Raw genomic sequence first — 12,521 nt, 5'->3', positions numbered from 1 at the left:
CAACCTAGAATAGTGTCTGGTACATAGTATGAACATATTCAAAACTTTTGGATTGAATGAATGAATATATTGGTCAAAGCCTTATTCAATACGAGTCAATAATGGCTTAACCAAAAGAGTTCTCCTCACAAAGGAACTATCTCAGAAATCTTACTTAGCAGCCCCATAGCATGCCTCTACTAAAAGTCGTTTTGCTTTAACCTCAAATCCTTTTCCATTCCAGTGAAAGTGAGAGTGTGTATATCTGTTTTGCTACCCATTCCCTAATCAGAAGGGTTTGGGACACACAGAAGCGAATGTCCGAACAGTTATTGAAAACAATTCGGGAATTTAGAGGTATAGGTAGATATGTAATAAAATGTTTTTAATAATGTATTATTATTTTATTTTAATATAAATCACCTGTTATTGTAACTAGCTTTATGAAAATACATGTTGGGTTCTTGGCTTATGCTAGATAAATCAAATATTCATGAATATCATTATTATACTTGCATGTGATACCAACATATTGCTTCTGTTCTGTGTTAGGAGAAAGAACTTCCAAAAAGAGAGAGTAGCTAGAAAGAATTTACAACAGGGAGGTGTGCAAGCTGGGTTCCAATGCCAGATTTGTCTTCATCTAGATCCCTGACCTCAGGCGAGACACCATCTCTCCCTATCTGGCTGTATAGACTGTGTTTTACTATAAAAACCTTCTTAACTTCTCTGAGCCTCAAGTGTCTCACTAGAGAAATGAACATACAAATCCTTGTTGCGCCTATTTCACAAAGTTGCCCTGTAATTTTGAAAATTGGGACTCATACCCCTGGTGATGTGGTGGGTGCTCTTAGGTGTTCAAAAACTGTATTTAATTTCCAGGTTATATTTATTTGCATGTGTACTTGGAAGGAAAAAGCATAACTAGCATATTAAAGTTGTAATTTTATGGATAATATTACTTTAAGATGAGATTAATTTCAAAAGTAAATTAAGTTTAAATGGAAAATATTAAGTGATAATATAGGTAATACATAAATATGGTACAATTATGAATGTGGTAGATAAAATGGAGGTTTGGGAAAGTCTTGTGAGAATCAGTTGTGATAATATGTGAATGTTCTTTTCAAAGTTAACAGTGTCAACCATGGTAAGATAGTATTAGTATTAAATAAATGTAAACGAAATAAAGTATTATAATGATTATTCTGGTAAGAGTTATCTTTTCTTTTTCTCTTTTTTTTTTTGAGTGCCTACTATGTTCTTGGCACTCAATAAAGATGAGGCATTTTACCCGTAAGCAAAATCCCTACAAACAAACCTGCTGGAAGCTCGGGCATATCACAGTAAACTGTTTCCCCACATCACACATCCAGGCCATAAATCCAGTTCTGCTGAGGCTAGACCATGCTCTAGTAGAGTTATTCAATAGGCATTTTTTGAAAACCAAAAGGCAAACCTTATAAGTGAGGAAGCCGCTCTTTCACATGTTCCTCATGTCCCACTATGCAGTATTGTGAAAAAATAGAATCAGAGCCTTATTGATCAATGCTGAATAATAAAAAATAGCATTGCTAAACTCAAATAATAACTGTGATATTGCATCTTTCACAAAAAGGGCTCAAAGAATCTGTACCTCATAAAACCATATATTTTAATGGAAGTGTGTAGAATGAGTATAATCTGTATAAAAATGTGAGCATGTAGGAGATGTACGACCCTGGGGTGCTTGCCGTCTGCCTTGCTCCCCTTCACGTATTCCTTACCATACTATGTGCCATGGTTCAGACACCATATCTCCGTTCTAGTCTGTTCTCAGCTACTTACTGGTTTTTCTGCATTCACTTATCTATTTTCACTTAATTTTCTCAGATTAATCAGAAATTCATCCTATCTGTTCTGAAAATAGACAGGTGTCTAACTACTGCTGGTTCTCTAGGCATATGTCTCTCTCACCCATTAGATTGTAAACTCCATGGGAAGTCAGAAACCATTCTGCTTTATACCCTGTCACATCCAACAGTACCTGGAATATAGCAGATTCTTCACAAATAGTGAATGAATGGATACTCTAGTGAATATATTTATGCAGCACCTGTTACATGCCAATTACTATGTAAGGTTCATTGCTGCTCAAGTATTGAGCATAATAAAATAAATTTTAAAACTTTACAAACTTTAAAGGCTCTTGTAAATGTGGAGTGTTTCCAAAGCATTGTTAATTAATTTTTAAAATCAGTTATTCACATGCAGTTTTAAATCAGAACCGTTAGATAAATTCTCAATTGGAGATTTTATCAAGATTGTATTTACTATTCACAATGATAGAATTTTACAGTGCTATGGTTACAAAATGTGCTTGTACAATACATGCACTGTTTCATATAGCTCCATGAAATGCTGGTTCTTTATAACATTGCCTGTGAACTACTTTCTGTGATGCCGTTTTATCTATGAAACAATCCAGAGTATTCTGTTAGTATACATAGCTTTTCCCATGATCTGAACACTTTTACATCCCTAATCCATGAGAACATGGGACATTATATGGCATTCTCCTGGACAACTGGCATTAGCCCACTATACTCTAAATATTCTGATTTCCTGTCCTGAATCGAGGGTGTTCTGTATCAAACATGGTTTCTTCCATAGAGGTCTCTGTTTTTGGTGAACAGTTTTGACATAACGGCTGACAAAATATGTACAAAGGCTAGTGATCAATGTGCTGAAAAGAAGCGAAGAAAGGGTCCACGGTGTTTTAGCCGTTCATCCAACAATTTGGTGGGGAGATAGTATAGAGGCAGCACTTTGATGACAGAGACTGAAGTTATTCAACATTTTATCCCCAGCGCTAAGCTTGATTTCTTGTCTAAAGTCACCACATAATAAATGTTTGATGAATGGATAAAGGGGAAAAAATAGCTACATAAGGGAGGAAGGGCTATTCAGTATAAAGAGTCTGAAGTCCTCTCTTTTTATAAACAGGACAGTCAAGGAAAGCTCTACCATATATATACGTTTGACTCAGATCTTTAAGGAAAGTCAGATTATGATCTACAGAAAGGGGAAAGTAGGACAAAAGATGACAGTGACATAAGAAATGTAGGTCTGGGGAAGTTCTGGGTTATCTAATTTTAATTATCACGATACCTATGATTTCCTTGCTCCTTGATGTTTCTCTGAATCTTTTTCCAGTTCCTTTCCTTGCTATTATGATTCTTTCCTGCATTCAGGGCTCTTCCCAAGGGGGCTGACGTCAGCGAGGTCTCCATGCTGTGCTGGGGAGGAGCGAGTCTGCTAGGTGGGAGACAGCATCTTTCTCATCCCTCAGCAGATGCCCCAAAGCTGAGCCTGGAAGCATGCCCCAGTTTGCCTGTTAAACACGAGTCAAGTGCCCTTCAGCAAAGATTCAGGCTTGGCTTCCTTCGCTTGGCTATTAAGCTGCATTCCCACAGAATTACAACATGTCTGAGGTTTCTAAAACCCTTTGTGTGTATCTCAGACAGTTATTGTGCTGGATCCAAATTCTGACCTTGGTTAAGCAGGCCTCAAATCCTTTCCAACCTTGCCCCTGAAGGTCCAAGAACACATAATAAAGGAGGGGATAAGAATAACATCTATAGCTTAGTGACCACTTATTATGGACCACTCACTGTGCTAAACTTTTTGAATGCAGCATCTCCTTAACATAAGCCCTGCCTGCTAGCTACAACAATTACTCCTATTACCTCTGTTTTACAGATGAAATAAAGAAGCTCATTCAAGTTATACAATCACTAAGTATTAAAGCCAGATTTGAGACTCCGGCAGTCAATTTCCAGAGTTTTCAAGGGCAAGGGCAAATGACACTAGAAACACATAAACAGGCCTAAAAAGGCAGCATGTAAACTGCCACCTGCCTACAGTGTACACACCCCAGAAGAAAGAGGGTAGTGGGGCATCTTCTTCATGCACTTGGGTAGCAGGTACGTGAGCCCAGAGCACCTCTGTGAGATGTAACAGACGTTCTAACAATGACAGCACAGGAGGGTTTTCCGAGCTCGTGGTGTCAACGGAATCGGGAGAGGTGACTTTGGAAACAGAGCTTGCTCTCGGTGCAGGGAGCAAAGAGCAAGAAGACTTCCAGGACTCCTCCAGGTTCTCTCCTTAACCAGGATAGAGAGGGCCACAGGTTTCAGAGCACAGACTGTCCACCTCTAAAGACCGTGTAATCTGTTGTGTCAAGCTTGACCCTTTGGATGCTTTTTTTTTTTTTTAAACAGGAACCTAGTTCAGTGGAAAGGATGCTCATAGCGAGAAACATGTGTGTGTGTGGTGTGTACATGATCACAGAGGAATTCAGAGAAAGAAGTCTGGAAAAAAAACATCATCTAAGTGCAGAGGACAAAATTGCACCAAAACACCAGCATCAGGAAGCTTGTCATGAAGATGGGGAAACAGAGCAGGTTCCTGGGGCACGTTACTTAGGAAGGCATCCCAGCCAAATGGGCCAAAATCAGTGTAGTGATCAAGAGTTGCCAGTCCTAAAAAGCCCCTGGCCTGGGCCAAATAGAGCACACTGTTTTCCTCCGCCTCGCCCTCAGTGCCCTGCCCTCAGTCATTTCAAAATGAAATTACCTAAGATCAGATTGTTTGTGCTGCTTATGTAAACAGAGCCATGGGTTTTTGATCAAGTGTCACTTCTCCTGAGTCTTATAAACTAAAGCATGATTAGGTGAGTATCTGCTATGTGAGATAACTAAGGGGATCCATTTTATGTGAATGCACAAAAGATACGTAGAGAATATTTTCTTCATCCCAATCAGCCCAGCTCTACCTCAGTTCTTCCGCACTGACAAGTGGATTGGACATGAACCCATGGGGCCTACGTCACCTGGTATCAATGGAAACTTGTATATATATATATACTTAAAGAACATGGACCTTACAAGTATATACATTTCTCCCATAGCTTTCTCTATTATACCAACTGTGCAGTACAAAAAATACAGGAAGATCACTGAAGTGCCGGCGGCCAAAATGAAATTCAATCCCTTTGTGATTTCTGACTGAGGCAAGAACCGTAAAAGGCATGTCAATGCACTTCCCACGTTCGCAGGATGATTATGTCTTCTCCTCTTTCCAAAGAGCTGAGGCAGAAGGACCATGCTCCATTCATGCCCATCCGAAAGGATGAAGTTCAAGTTGTGTGAGGGTGCTACACAGGGCAGCAAATTAGCAAAGTAGTCCAGGTTTCCAGAAAGAAATATGTCATCTACACTGAGCGAGAGCAGCGGGAGAAGGCTGATGGCACAACTGAGCGTGCACGCATTCACCCTAGCAAGGTGGTTATCACTAAACTGGGCGAAGACCAAAAAAAGATCCTTGAGCCTAAAGCCAAACCGTGCCAAGTCGGAAAGGAAAAGGGCAAATATAAGGGAGAAACAATTGAGAAGATGCAGAAATGATCTTATATACAACTTTCATTAAAAACTGTTAAAATGAAAAATATTTTTAAATTAAAAATATAGTAAGACATTCAACTTTTGTCTTTAATACTATCAATTTTTAAAACCATGACTCATAAAATAAGATTTAGACGGTAGAAAGGAAAACGTTTTATGAATCAAATAGACCCAAATAGAGCATCATATGTTTGGAGTAGATCTGATCACTACGGCTGGTGGTTCTAACAGAATAGATTTTGTGTATTAATTGTACAATGTAATTTTATTTGTTGTTTGCAAAGGGGAAAGTAGCCAAAATTCCCTTGACTTCTTTAGTAACATCTACATGTTTTGGCCATGTTTTAGAGATTACAGAAATGTTTTATGTGGCAAGTGATAGTTGTTCTTATATCCAATACATCTATGATGTTGAAAACATGCTGTTGGATGGCACATATTAGAAACCTTAAAGAAAAATAGATATTATCATACACTTGAAGTTGTATGACAACAATACCCTTGGCATCCCAGCCTATGAAACCTATGAAAAGATATTTTTAAAAAGGTGAAAATTGTGAAAAGGAAACTAATAAATAGTGACACATTCCTTTAAAATTAGCAATCTGAGACAATAATATAATTGTTATGCATCACAGCTAAAAATATGTCCAAACTGATAAAGTATACTTGCACTTATAAAAGTATGTTTAAAATTCCTTAGTTTTGTATTTCGTATTTGATATCAAGGCAGATCAGGACATATGGTCATATCTATGTAAACTGAAACTTTATTCATATGTCTATAAATTTCCTTGTCCTAAGAGAAATCAAAATACACATTAGAACTATCTGGCAACCTTCAACGCCTGTAAGCATCAGTGTGGGTGGGCCATAGAGGGAACCATTTGCTCCAGTTCATTAAACATGGAGAAGCGCCTTCTGACAACTGTATTAGACATGGTAGTGTGTGTTATGCTAAAAGAGAATCATTAAGCCAAAAAATAAAGCCTTCTAAGACAGAGCAGGGCCTGGAGAAAATGGGCTGAGGAATGTCTCTTCCTAAAGACCCACGAGAATGGTATAAATGGGCTGCGTGCTACTTAATCGTTGAAGCAATTATTTATGTTTATGTTTTGGTCCTTGATTCCATTCAGTCTAGCACCACCTGAATCCTAAAAAAGGGTGCTAAACTTGGGGGGTTCTCATTTTCCCTTTTCTCCGTCTTTCACCATAGGGTCCTCATCTCCCTTCTTCCTTCCATCCTGCCTCAACATTAGAGAAGACTCTCATACTGTTTAGGGCTGACCCCTCTGTGATGCTCTATACCAATTTATTTGCTCATTTATTCAGCCAACCTGTATTGTGTGCCTATGTCCAAGCCACTCTCCAAGCACTAGGAGGGATACTCTAATGAATAAGAGAAGACCTCTGCTCAGAAGGAACCAACAGAAACAATAATGAAGCATCCAATTTGGGTCCAATTTGCACATCTAGGTTGGAAATTCTGGTATGCTGGGGAGATCAAGCATTGGGTGTATATTTTTATGAGGTTGTAGTGGCCATCTTGAATAAAATATAAAGAGGGCTTTGGAACTGATGGTGAGACCCTAGTGTGCTGAGTTTAAGACATTCAACCAAGAAAAAGGAACATTTTCTTAGACTGTGATCTGATTTGACAGAAAATATGTTCTGAATTTTGAAAGCGGGAAAGAATATGGTCTCTAATTAATTGTTTTGAGATATAAGAGATGCTTTGAAGGTTACTCAGTTGTTCTCTGTACTATTTTCTCTCTCTTGCTCTCTCTTTTTTTTTTTTTTGTAGGGAATGGGGCATGTTCCAAATTCTTTGACTATGATTTATGTGCCAGAGTAAGAAAAGAGGTGCACCTCGCCCCACTCCTCCCCAACTCCTCACCCCCACCCCTGTTCCAAGTGAGGGAAGCACCTTAGCAAGGGTGTCAGGGTCAACATTTGAGACTATGAGTATGAATAGTTTTCCCTGGCAGACAAATGTAAGATTAATGGAAGCGGATCAAAGAATAGCACCCATGGTGGTCCCAGGAAGATTGGAAAGGCTGTCTCAGAGAATGCACATCACTTGGAATTCTGCCATAGGGAGGGAGGAGTTGAGGAGTAGGCATCCCAGCTATTTTTTCAAGTGAGGGCTTAGAGTCCAGCATCATTTTAATGTCCATTGCTGTTATTAACTGCATTTCTTAATTGTTCCCCTCCAGCTTGCTATGGCATGAATAAAATGAGGCCCAAGAGCTGAAACAACGCAAAAATAAATAAAGGTTATAAAGTAAGAATAAACAACATGCTATAGAAGCTATTATCTTTCCAGCATTTTCAATTTCTCTCTCCTAAAGTCCCCCTAAAACTCCATTAGCAGTTTCCTATAAGAAAACTAACTTTTCAAAAGCATATGTATTCCCAGCTAGATTAGAACTGATTTTCACATTTGTTTTGATTTCATAGTTATGATCAGGAGTTAGAAATTTCCCTTCAGTATTAGACTTCTTCCATCAATAGTCCAAATAGTCTATCTCTCCTTCTGATCATTGCCAACTTTCCTCAAAAAAAAAAAAAAAAAAAAAAAAAGACTTCTTCTATCTCTTCACTAACCACTTTTTCCTTAACCTCTTGCAATCTGAGTTCTTGGGACCATTGCTCTTTCAGAGTTGCCTCTAACACCTTTTCTCAGATCCTTGTCCTTTCTCAGATCTCCCATGTCTTTTATAATAATTGTTACTGTTTTTCATACTATATGCTATACTATTTAAAATGCTTCTGTTTTGGGGAGCATCCCCTCTTTGTGCTTCTAGGTTGATATACGCCATTTTAAATTGTCAAAATAACCCTTTGTTATCCTCTCTCATTATACAAAAAACTCACATACAAAGAGGTTGCACAATTCATCAATAATGCTGGACCCAGGATTGGAGTGCAGATTTGTCTAACTCTAGATCCTTAACTCTCTCCACTCTTCCACTGTGCCTGAACTGGAATGCTGTGTAGTTCACAATTTCATTGCAACTACTAGAAGAAATGGCTTGGCCAGGTCAAACTTACAAAGAGAAAGATTTGTATCTGGCAAAACAGATGGTGAACTTTGCTGGTTCTCCCTGGGAGGAGGGACCCATCTGCCCATCTGGTTCAGAAGCCTTTAGGGGCCCCACCCTACACAGGACGTTGCAGTAGGGATTCCCCTAGTCTGTCTGGAAGAAGGGTCCTGTTGGCTTGCTCCTCAGGTCTTTAAGAGGCCTATGGAAAAAAATTCCTAGGACTTGATTCTAAATAAGCAAAGTCAGATGGTGGAGCCTCTCTTGGGAGGGTCATGGTTCTGTCCTAGGCTTGATCTGGGTCTTTGTCCTAGTTGCCTCAAATGAGAATATCCTCTAGCCACATCACAATCCCTTAAAACTCTGACTGATGTGTCAGCGTGCTTGGTGTCTCTGATACGCTGTAGCAGCCCAAGTATCTACTTTCAAGCATCTACCTCTTCCTCCCCAGCCATAAGGCCCCCTGTCAAGCTGTCCCCTTCTGTGGTCTTACCTGTCATTAGGTTCCTGCCCTAGACTCTGGGGTACGTCCCTTCCCTTCCCTTCTGACCTCTTCCCTGTCTTCTCTCCCTGCCCTTATTTCTTAACATAGGTACTTCTCAAGGTGCAGGTGGTTCCAGTCTCTTCCTGCCTCTCTTCTAGTTACCTTCTACGATGGGCATGTACGTTCCCAAATCTTCTATACCTCCTCTGTGTGAATGGCTCCTAATCTTTCACTTGAGCATCTGTCCTGCGTTCCATAGCAGCAGAGGAATCTCTCTGCAGGTTTTTTAGGCACAAAATAGATTTTCTCGTTTGTTGCCCAGCAGCCAGCACACACTGGGAATGCAGCTCAGTGTTGAGTACATGTTTTTTAGAATAAAAAAATGAATGAGTCTCCTCCTGTCTCCCCTCATTACTTTTCTCAATGAGCATGTCCATTTCCAAAGCTTCAATACCTCCTCCATGTCAATTTGTTGAACAAATAAATGAATGAGTTTAAAACAAAACTTATTTTTTCCACCTTTATTCAACTCTCTCCCTGCTGTTGCCCTAAAACAGGTTTTAGAATCAGACTGAATTATTTTGAAACTTTGTTCAATGTACTAACAGGATGAAGCCTCAGACAAATTACTTAGCTCTCCTGAGCCATCTCCTTAGGGGGAAAAGAAAAATCACAGAGAATAATCATCACCCTACTTGTTTATTATGAAGATTAAATAATATGTGTAAAATATCTCAGTGCCAGTCATATTCATGCTTATCAGCTCTAATCCTTAATTCTCCTAAAGGTTCATTAAGTATCTCATTTAAACCTCACAAATACCTCGTGAGATACTTTTATAGCTCTACTTTATAAATGAGGTGATGAGGAAACAGAGGGACAGACTGTGACTTACTTGCACAAGGTCAGACCAAAACCAAGTCCTAGGCAGTACTCCTCTAAGGCCCATACAATAAACCACCTTACTCTTAGATTACAAGGTCACTAAGAGTTCGGATTCAGACCTTATAAAAATTGATAAATCAAATGGCTCCAAATAAAATGAGCCTTTAGAAGGTGATCACTAAACACTGAAGAAATAAACAAATATGTTTACCTTTTGAAATCTGACCTCCCAGTTTGATGGTAAGCTATTTCGGGGGAAAGTCTGTGAGTACTCCCACAATGCTAAGTGCAAAATACTAAAAAAAAAAAAAAACAAACTTGACTTAAAAATTATGGTGTAATAAAGCAAATATACTTGGTGATGCTTTTCCAAAAACATGAGGGGTTGGGTGTTGCAGGAAAGAGGAATTTTAAGATAAGGAGAAATGAGAAAGAGAAGTAATTCAGAGCAAATATGCTTCAGTGAAAGTTGTATGAGTCAACATCCCAGAAACCAAGTCACAATTTCTTCATCAGAGGAGGGAATACATGATTGAGAAATTTGTTGTGCTAATTGGGGTTGAGGCAGTTGCGCTTGATGTAAAGGAAATCATCAGAAATGGTTTGATGTTTTCTATAAGAAGTTAGAAAATGCATTTTAATTCCAGTTGTGGATAGAAATTTAATGCATTTTAAACAGGGTGGAAAGGGTGAATAATTGTTTTGTCAGTTGGTAGAGTGGATTTTAGTCATCTCAATAACTATAAACCTAATTGAAGGAGAGCAGAAAGTCATTTCAGAAATTGGGGGATGCAAAATCAAATGTAGGAAAGCAGATTGACTGCTTATATGAGAAATTAATATTGCAAATTGCCTAGACAGAGTTTTAGATTAAATGAGGAACAAAAATAATAATTAGAAGAGAGGTACCTGACTCCAAAAGCAAGAAGAAAGAACTGCTTAAATACAGCAGGTTGTTGAAAAGCTTAAAAAAAAAAAATCCTGAAGTGAACTATTTTTTTTTCTGAAAATGATAAGAACACACATAATTGCTTAATTAGAATTCTATTACTTAATTACAGTTACATCCTTGCAGTGATAGATATGGTATAACCTGTAGAGTTTGGTTATGATAGGAGACTAAAAATAAGGGGGAGTGTGGAATTTCTAAGTGAAAATACTAGGATTTGCTTTCTGTGGCAAGGGATAGTAATAAATGTGAAAGACATGTTTTATGGGCCCTGCAAAAGCTCACAACTCTACTTAGAAGTAAAGTTTCTAGAGGAATAACTGAACTGTGACCTTTGTCCAACAGCTCGTGATAAACTTTTCTGTTAGATGATGACAGACAAGAAACTCAAGGTTAATTTGAGAGATGCTTGTGGAATCATATGATCATTAAAGTTCTGGTAAGAATAAAAGAAGAGAAAAATGACATGAAAGATTGTGACATTTAAGAAACTGGCAATGGAAAAATGCCTTTTCCCATTCTAAGTTTATCCGTAAATGAAAATTAGGGGAAAGAAGTACTGAGTAATGTTGCGCTTGCTTCTACCAACATAGTTATTATTTTGGTAAACTGAAGATTGTATTGGGTGTATCAAGGATACCCAACTTATTAGAGACATCTCTGCAAATAATAGTAATAACAATTTGGGGAAAGTCACTTAATCTAACTATGTCTTAGTTTCCTCACTTGTGTCATTAGGTTTTGTTTTTTTTTTTCTAACCACTATGATATATGCTGCTATATTTTCTTCTGATGCTAACACTTGATGTTTATAGGATAACATGACTACCTAAGAAGGAAGTTATAGGTAAATTAAATCAGGGTGTTGCAAGGATCCAATATGCTTAGGCATTTGAGAATTTAGCTCTTGGATCTGTCCTTCAAATGGTGTGATATTAGGTTGACACACGTGCTATATACATGAGTTTTAGGATGCTACTGGAACAATAGAAATTCTGATGAATGGGGTCAGATATAGTATGTCAAAAGCTTGAGTTTACTCAAGTGATTATGAGATTAACTCTCAGAAATCATGACCTTGACTTCTGCAATGCAATCAAGAAGGTCCAAAATGGTCATTTGGAAAGTGCTTAAGAAATAGTAAGAGTGGAGAGAAGAGTCTGAAATTTGAAATTAAGCCACAAGCTTAAGAAAAATTTTTTTTCATGATAATTTTACTGTGCATTAACACCTGCTTTAAGTAGACTTTCGTAAGTTTATATAGAGTTGACCTGGAGGATCTAAAAACCACTTCAATTTAGTTACAGTCTGCCAGGTCTGCCATGCACATTATAGATTAGAGTGTATTTAAATACCATGAAAATGTACTGTTGCATAAGATAAGCTTAGCTCCTTCTTTGCTCCGAGGCAATTTTATCTCATTGATTAGTCAGACACAAGCCAGGTGTTATCAAACAGAACTATGACATCTTAGATACCTGCAGTGCTCACTGGTTCCAGGAAGTTAGGAAGGAATCAACAATAAGATAGAAGCTGGTAGAAGGAGCTATAATGTGAAAGAGTCTGGAGCAAGAATCATAAGACCTATTTCTCTACCCAGCTCTACTAATGGTTAACAGAGAGGCCAAAACATGCCTCTTCAGTTCTCCCTTCATTTTGAAGAGGATGAAGTGATACCATCTTTTCTTTTTCTTTAAAATTGTATAGCCTTATGGAAAAGGCTGGGAACGTGAACA

The 12,521-nt window shown here is 38.2% G+C and overlaps 1 protein-coding gene and 1 pseudogene across 15 annotated transcripts in view; one reads left to right on the top strand and one right to left on the bottom strand.

The window, feature by feature from the left end:
* The window catches only part of NRXN1 (neurexin 1), a 1,115,884-nt gene that overhangs the window by 661,843 nt on the left and 441,520 nt on the right, over window positions 1-12,521 (bottom strand). The gene's annotated exons all lie outside the window — the stretch shown is intronic.
* Window positions 4,999-5,426, top strand: LOC103020836 (60S ribosomal protein L26-like; annotated as a pseudogene).

Source organism: Balaenoptera acutorostrata, chromosome 12 (assembly GCF_949987535.1).
Source record: "Balaenoptera acutorostrata chromosome 12, mBalAcu1.1, whole genome shotgun sequence".
Classification (NCBI taxonomy): domain Eukaryota; kingdom Metazoa; phylum Chordata; class Mammalia; order Artiodactyla; family Balaenopteridae; genus Balaenoptera; species Balaenoptera acutorostrata.
This window is presented reverse-complemented; position numbering and strand designations above follow the sequence as displayed.